Raw genomic sequence first — 6,834 nt, forward strand, 5'->3', positions numbered from 1 at the left:
GAATGCAGTCTCCCCTGTCACAAATGAAATTGTCGTTTCCTTGTTTAACGGTTATAAATAGCTCACGGAGAAGATGGTCGTGGATCAGAACCTAACTTCGACATTACATGATAATAGGGGGCAAAGCTTTACGAAGTCTAGACTATTACGTCTCCCAGTTCCCAAACGGCTAATAACCGAGACTTTTTTCAGTCCACAAAAATTATTCGGATTGGAACATCCAGACTGTTTAGGGAGGCGAGAGATATAAAACGGTATCTATAAGACCGCGTTAAGATTTGATGAACGAGTCCTCAAGGCGACTGTTACCAATGTCTGATGTAGCATTAGGGAGGAGACTGCAGTGTTTCATATCCGTCTGCTCATCGTGACTTAAAAATGACCAATCAAATATCATGTCTTTTACGTGTTATTCCCTTTTCTCGATTTGACACCTCATCTAGCACCAAGAATGACAAACCTGTGAATTTATATTTGATGGGGTCAGCATCTGTAGTCCATCCAGTATCAACCTCTCTTTAAAATGATTTCTGAACTTAAATCATGCTGGGAGATGTTAGCAAGACGATATCTGGCAAGTGTGCCTAATTGATGAGTTGGATAACCTTGACCCACCTTCAAGGTCACAGAGGTGGCAGTTTTCAATTAACAAACTTTCTAGTTTTGCACTACAACAGTGTAAATCTTGTCGAACAGAGATTCTTTATTCTATTCCATGGTAATACATAAATATTTCAATGAATAAACAAATAATATTTTCCCTACAAATACTCAATGTCTTGTAATAAAATCCTTATATTGGCCTTAAGTTGAATGTCCATCCTTCTGAGGAAGGCTTTTGGTTCTGTGTCCTGGCCGAGACATACCAGAGTCTATAAAAATGGTAGTTGCTACGTCTGCTTGTCGCTCAGCATACAAGGAGTGGGACGACTGGTTTGACCTTTTTCAGTATAATGTGATCAGGTGGGGTGTCCTGCTGGGTGTCTTCAACAGTATGCTTCTGTGAGGTAGCACTTTAAAGTTGATGTAAGTTTCGTGCACAGGAGAGGCCGTCCTGAAATGACTTTGTTTTTTTTTAAACTATTCAAAACCAAACCGACTGTTGATTACGGTGTAGTAATATACTTTATGTTATTTCATTGTCATGTAATAAGCCTAACTGTACAGTGAAACGACCGTTCATTGAATCACCCATATATTGAATTGACTGTTCATTGAATCAACTGTTCATTGAAACACCTGTACAGTGAATTAACCATACAGTGAATCAACCGTACAGTGAATCAACCGTACATTGAATCAACTGTACATTGAATCACCAATACTCTGAATCAACCAAATGTTGAATCACCAATACATTGATCAACCTTATAGTAAATCAAAGTTTATGTGTTGGTCCCATTGGATTATTTCATAGAAGATCAGGATTATTAAATGATTTCTGTGATCCGAGTTGCTTCTGTTTTGATAAACGTTCAGAAACCCAGGTCATTGAAGCCATTTTATAATAATGAACACAAGTTTCTGAGCACATGGTAATAATGTTTTCATTTTTCAGGTCTTTGAACCTTGAGATGGGAACCATGGTCTTGAAGACAGGTGCTCAGATGGGTGGGGATCACAGATGTTCACCTTTCGGACACGGATCCTTGAAACTACGTATTCCATATCTGATGAATACATTTACACGCTCGTTAAAATTCCAGGTTTGTTGACAAGATGTTGTTGTACCACTTAAAGAATGATAAATATACATGTTTACCAGTTTAAGACAAATGAAAATCTGATGGTGTTACTTTTTGCAGTTTCTCAACATGAAATAATGGTAAGAAGACATTTCATGTGTGTTTAATTTATTACTTGTCTGTTGTAGATATTTCACAGACTTAAAAAAACATTTACTTGTGTGTTAGGACATTGTTTATCCTGTGTAAGCTGTTGAATGTATAACTGTTCTCTCATGTTTATCAACAATCTTTCCGTTATCAGTCTAGAGGCGATGAAATTTGAGAATTATGAATTGAAATTCCATACTCTATGTGTATAAAAAAAAACAATAAGCTTAAAACTGTGAAAAAGGCATTTTCAAAATTCTCAGCATTGTCACAAGCAACAATATCAGTAGATGTGTATTTACTGCGAAAGAACAAATATGTTCCCAATGAATAAACACAAAAGGATTAAATATTTTGTTAGAGAAGTCAGTCTTCCATAAGTATAGACAATATTGTTGACTCAGTGATCCGATGACGTTAACTAGTCTATTTACATACGTATACAATCAATACTGGTCATTCTCACAATGTCTATTGTTTTCTACAGGTAGATCAACGAGGGATGCTCACAGCTTCCTGTCGCTGACAATTGTCACAGCAGTCACAATGATCCTGACGTACACACGCCTTACCACGGCCGTCCGGGTCAGGGGTTGAGGTCAGACACGTTGAGTGGGCACTTGACCAGCACACAGTCAGAGAAATGAATTTATATGGTGTTTTGATAGATTTATTTGTGTTTGTTTAGAATCGGGCTACCTGTCTGTAGTCGACACTTACTGGCCCTTGTAACTGGACAGACCGCAATGATGAGTGTGGGAAATGAAGAATTAAAATCTTTATCTCTTTGAACATTGATAAGGTAGAGTAATTGTCAAAACATCCTGTGTCACCTACAGGTGTAGAAATCTAAGTCAGTCAGGCTCTTGGTATTGATAGGCTTGCTGACATAATGCTATTGTCAATTACAGGGTCCAGGAATGCCCTCGAATCGCCTCTTATTTGGCCATGACGATACAATTTCATTGTGTATTCGTAAACTTTATATCACTGACCATATTTACACATTGGATGGAGATGACCATTATAATATTAAACAAAAGATAAATCATTTAGGCTTTCTGACATAATGCTATTGTCAATTACAGCATCCAGGAATGCCCTCAAATCGACTCTTATTCGGCCATGACGATACAATTTCATTGTGTATTCGTAAACTTTATTTCACTGACCTTGTTTATACATTGAATGACCATTATTATATTAAACAAAAGATAAATCAATAAAAATTTTCCTTATGTTTTTATTCTACAACTTCTTTCTTGCAAACACATTTTTTTATAGATTTTATTAAGATAAGTGTATAAAATTGTAAATACAGTTTTTAATCATGTTTTTGCTAAACAGAAATATCTAGTAGTTTATGATAATTTTTTGTCAGAACATTTTGTCTGTGAAAGGAATGACACTTCATGTACTTTCGCAGCATTTTCCATTGGATCTATAGTGGGAGCTTGGTTACTATGCTAAGATCTATACTGGACACAAACACTAATGTGACCTTTATTCGGGAGTGTGAACGTACCGATACATCTTACAGACACAAAGGACAGATGAAATTGTACGATACATTTACTTCAATGATCTTTTCTCTGATTTTAACGTAAATTGTAGGTGTCCCCAAAAACCTTTAACGGGGTCACTCCTCCGTAAAACGTAAATTGATGAAATCGTAAAACGGAGTTGACAAAGTACTTCAAATACCGACAATGAGTTAAATGGATGTTCGTATTAATGTAGCAACGTTCATATTCATGTTTTAGACAGCATTCGAAGGAAAACGTCCTCAAATACCCTCGTAGCACTTCACAAAACACCAATTGATATTTATCTCAAAAAGAAATTGATATAAATTTACGATTATTATAAACGAGAGTGGATAAAATAGAAATGTATACGCATGGTAATTTGGACACTCATGCCCCCCATGACATGACCTAGAGTCCGTATCACCTGAGATTTTATCATTAGGTAGATATCTATTAAAGAACGGGTCAAATCATCAGGATTACTTCGATATTCCTCTCGGAGGTATAAATGTATCAAGTTTGAATTAAATACTGGAAACTTTTTATTGTTGAAAGTAAATAGATTTAATCTTAAACACCTCTGTGCCTTATTCTCCTTTGATAAAAAGAACACATACTTACTCGCGATGCCAGTCCAAGTTAAAAGTTAGATTTATTACTCAGATAGTAGCAAAATGGTTGGTTGGTGTCATTGAAAGAAAATCGTCACCTTCGAGACGAGGAATAGAGGTTGCTACTGAGAGCCTGAACAGGGGAATGTCTGTCGATAAAAGCATTTCTTGGTATCTGTGATTATGAAGTGTATGTGGGGCAGGAGAAATGGCCGGGTAGATAAGTGTATAATTTATATCGGGGTAGGTGTGAAGGTGGATGTAGATGGTGTGGGGTTGAGCCACTGACCAGTGACCACTGTCCACTGGTGTTAATTCAGTTTTTACCTGTAAAGGGAAGGTATCGTTTGTCTGATTTACATGTAATTGACCATTAGGTGGTATTGTGTGTCCCAAATATAGGCTGTTTGACAGGTACGGTAGTTTAACGGGGTAGTTTAACGGGGCTTTGATGAAGTCATTTATGTGAGGGCTGTAATAAAGAAATGGGATATTGGCATTACTACTGGTCATTAGGGTAGGTAGGTGTGTATATATAGGAGGAAGGGGGCAGGGCAGTCTGTCTAGGGGAAGGGCAGTATGTCTAGGGGGCAGGGCTGTACATTCAGGAGGAGAGAGAGCTGGGCTGTATGTGTTGATGGGAGAGGGAGCAGGGCTGTATGTGTAGGTGGGAGAGGGAGCAGGGCTGTATGTGTAGGTGGGAGAGGGAGCAGGGCTGTATGTGTAGGTGGGAGAGGGAGCAGGGCTGTATGTGTAGGTGGGAGAGGGAGTAGGGCTGTATGTGTATGTGGGAGAGGGAGCAGGGCTGTATGTGTAGTTGGGAGAGGGAGCAGGGCTGTATGTGTAGGTGGGAGAGGGGGCAGGGCTGTATGTGTAGGTGGGAGAGGGAGCAGGGCTGTATGTGTAGGTGGGAGAGGGAGCAGGGCTGTATGTGTAGGTGGGAGAGGGAGCAGGGCTGTATGTGTAGGTGGGAGAGGGAGCAGGGCTGTATGTGTAGGTGGGAGAGGGAGCAGGGCTGTATGTGTAGGTGGGAGAGGGAGCAGGGCTGTATGTGTAGGTGGGAGAGGGAGCAGGGCTGTATGTGTAGGTGGGAGAGGGGCAGGGCTGTATGTGTAGGTGGGAGAGGGAGCAGGGCTGTATGTGTAGGTGGGAGAGGGGGCAGGGCTGTATGTGTAGGTGGGAGAGGGAGCAGGGCTGTATGTGTAGGTGGGAGAGGGAGCAGGGCTGTATGTGTAGGTGGGAGAGGAGTAGGGCTGTATGTGTAGGTGGGAGAGGGAGCAGGGCTGTATGTGTAGGTGGGAGAGGGAGCTGGGCTGTATGTGTAGGTGGGAGAGGGAGCTAGGCTGTATGTGTAGGTGGGAGAGGGAGCTGGGCTGTATGTGTAGGTGGGAGAGGGAGCAGGGCTGTATGTGTAGGTGGGAGAGGGAGCAGGGCTGTATGTGTAGGTGGGAGAGGGAGCAGGGCTGTATGTGTAGGTGGGAGAGGGAGCAGGGCTGTATGTGTAGGTGGGAGAGGGAGCAGGGCTGTATGTGTAGGTGGGAGAGTGTGCTGGGCAGTATATGTTATGGAGTCTCAAGTGTGCAGGGCTGAGTATGTAAGGAAGGGGGGCGGGGCTGTACGTTCAAGGTAGAGGGGTGCTGTGCTGTATGTATAGGGTGTACCTGTAGTTGGGAAGGGGTGAATGTCTTTAAGACGTTCTGATAGCTGTTAAGTCACAGTGACTATCTTTGGTCATTAGATATTGATACATCCTGTTATCAGAGCCAACAAGATTTCCTCCTGTTTAAAAACACTTCAAGATGGCCACTGGACTTTGAAATTTAAAAGACAGTAGGTCAAGGGGTTGTATAGAGGAAGTTAGGGATAGGCTGTAATCTACTAAAATGTACCTGATCCAGCCGGCCACTCGAGGTTCAGTCAGGTGATGGACTGATTAAACACCTACAAAGTATTTACCTATACTGATTATTGGATTACGATACCACTTTGAAAGTGATCGGGGCGACTGATAGACAAATTGATACTGGGCACTATAGCAAAGGCAGAGTGATAAAGTTATGTAAAGTGGTAGACAATGAATTGACGCTCAAACCCAGACAAATCAAGGTAAATGGCGATAAAACCTGCTGTCCAGTTCCTGGTCACTTCCTGGTCACTTCCAGGTCATTTCCATATGGCTACCATATATATACATGTATGTTGAATTATTTCCTGTATTTGGACAGAATTTCCAGTTTATCATTTTTACATGCATATCATTATAATTATATGCTATTAATTATTTTGAGATGTTAATATTTATTAATTTATTAGAAATTTTATTTCATAATATGCAAAGTTTTTAATATTCCATTTTATACATGTACCAATAAACCATAAATTTACAATTTATTATACGATCATACAATTTATTCATTTGATGCTTCATTATATATGTGTATAACCCGAAATTATAATGTTTTGAAGGATGTGACACATTTAACATTACGCATTTAATTCTTAATTATATAAAACAGAGACACTTTCTGTCTGAAGAGTTTCTTGTATACATATATATATATATAGATTTGAATTTCCTGTCGTAGTTGTACCGAGAGAAATATATATATACATGTTTATGCTTTTGTTAAAAACATCTTAATAAATATTTTGAGAAATTCAAACCTGCGATTGTTTTTGTTTTTTGTTTTTGTTTTTTTCAGAAGAGCAAGAGCAGGAGTTGTTTTATATATGTTGATACTGAATGATTCTACCTGCTCTTTGTTTCTCATCATAACAGTTAGAATAAGATTTATATAAAGTAAAAACCAATAATTACAGGTGTTCATTAAGAGACCACCAACATCATGTACATGTGTA

The 6,834-nt window shown here is 39.5% G+C and overlaps 1 long non-coding RNA gene across 1 annotated transcript in view; it reads left to right on the forward strand.

Annotated features, from left to right (window-relative positions):
• The window catches only part of LOC117326287, a 70,757-nt gene extending 67,871 nt beyond the window's left edge, over positions 1 to 2,886 (forward strand). Inside the window, exons 3-4 of the long non-coding RNA XR_004532458.1 lie at positions 1,559 to 1,706; positions 2,323 to 2,886. This is a non-coding gene — a long non-coding RNA (uncharacterized LOC117326287). The remainder of the gene's footprint in view (positions 1 to 1,558; positions 1,707 to 2,322) is intronic.
• Positions 2,887 to 6,834: the final 3,948 nt, after the last annotated feature.

The sequence above is a fragment of the Pecten maximus genome, chromosome 4 (assembly GCF_902652985.1).
Source record: "Pecten maximus chromosome 4, xPecMax1.1, whole genome shotgun sequence".
Classification (NCBI taxonomy): domain Eukaryota; kingdom Metazoa; phylum Mollusca; class Bivalvia; order Pectinida; family Pectinidae; genus Pecten; species Pecten maximus.